Genomic DNA, 1774 nt, shown 5'->3' with positions numbered 1-1774 from the left:
GTGCTCTCCAACTCACAGCGCTCTGTTCAACTCCTCCCTAATCCCCGTTTTACTGTCTCCTTAATGGAGGTCCCTGCCCCTTGTGTGTGTTTGGGGGTTGGGGGAGGTGGAAAGAAAAGGCAGGAAGATCTTACTTAGGGACTTAGGTAACAAGGTAGAGAGAGAGAGAGAGAGAGACTTGCTGAAAGTAACCAAGTTGGTAAAAACGATATACCTCTACCTCTGTTTCCTCATTTGTGAAATGGAAGTGTAACTAGCACTACCATGCCTATTTTGCCAGGGTTCCTATAAAATTCAAAATCAGATAAACATTTACATGGTGTAAATGTCACACATTGTTCTAGGTCCTTTACTCATTCCTAGAGAGAGAGAGAGAGACTTGCTGAAAGTAACCAAGTTGGTAAAAACGATATACCTCTACCTCTGTTTCCTCATTTGTGAAATGGAAGTGTAACTAGCACTACCATGCCTATTTTGCCAGGGTTCCTATAAAATTCAAAATCAGATAAACATTTACATGGTGTAAATGTCACACATTGTTCTAGGTCCTTTACTCATTCCTAACAATCCTCTGAAGTGTTCTTATCATCCCCATTTCACACATAAGAAAACTGAGTCACAGAAGGAAAATCACACACAGTAAGTGGCAGAGTTATTTTCAGACCCAGTTAGGTTCCCAAGTTGGTGGGTGCTCTCAACCACTGCCTCATCCCGTCTTCAAGGTGAGCTGACCCTAACCAGCACCCTCTCCTTAGCAGAATGCCTGAATGTCACCCCGAGGAGCACAGAAGAGCCGCTAAGGGAGGATTACTTTGCAGCCCAGGACCCTGGTGGGAGTGGGACAGCCAGGGCCTTCCTGAGGGTGGGAGTGGAGGTGGGGAGCATGAGCTGCAGACTCCTTTTTAGGCTCTTCCTTCCTGGGAACAGGATTTCAGGATTCAGAGTACGCTTCCTCTCTCCTCCCAAAAGCACCAGTTCATTTGAATACAGGTGCTTGGGCCTTGGCCCTCGTTGTGGACGGAGTGGAAGGTGGAGCGGCGGGCTCTCCGTTCTGATACTGGTGACACTGGTGTATCTTCTAGAGCGGTGGGAAGGGCACAGCCGCCAGCCTCACTCGTTCGGGAACAAATTGCTGTTTTGGCCCCGGCGGCTCCTCTGGGCGCGGGCGGTAGCCGTGCTCACTTGCAAACCGTGGGAGGGAGGAGCGGCGCTGGCAGCGCGAGGCTGGGGACACCGACGCAGCGCCAGAGACGAGCAGGAGACTGCTCGGGCCGCCTCCTCTCCGGGCGCCTGGCCCCTCCTTTCAACTCCTCACCCGAGGGGGGATGGAGCCAACGCACCCCACCTCTGCCAGCTTCCCCTCCAGATCCCAGCCGAGTTCTGGAGGACTGAGGGGGGCGGGGAGCGGAGGCTGTGTCGTCCTGACTCCGGGCTCGCCAGGACCCACGTGCTAGGCTAGGAAGTTCTCACCAGCGTCTGACGTCTACCTGTCCCCGGCATTGGCAACCGGACCCTCTAGCGCAGCCTGGGAGCAATAGGTGATGAATAGAAATATGGGGGCAAGGCAGAGGGTCTGGCCTCCCCCCATCCGCGCACACCTATACCCTTTCCGCTCCGGAGCGCACTCGGGAGCATTTGAACCTTCCTCCCAGGGCTTCCCACCCTCCAATTTCCCAACAGCTCCCGGCTGCAGCGGCATCTGCTATAGATGGAGCGATCCATTTCCAGGGGTCAAGTTGAGGCTGAGAAAGGCTGGCATGCCCAGAAGCTGTGT

Source organism: Myotis davidii, unplaced genomic scaffold (genome assembly GCF_000327345.1).
Source record: "Myotis davidii unplaced genomic scaffold, ASM32734v1 scaffold290, whole genome shotgun sequence".
In the NCBI taxonomy this organism is placed as follows: Eukaryota; Metazoa; Chordata; class Mammalia; order Chiroptera; family Vespertilionidae; genus Myotis; species Myotis davidii.
The sequence above is the reverse complement of the archived record's forward strand: the minus strand, read 5'-3'. Positions refer to the sequence as shown.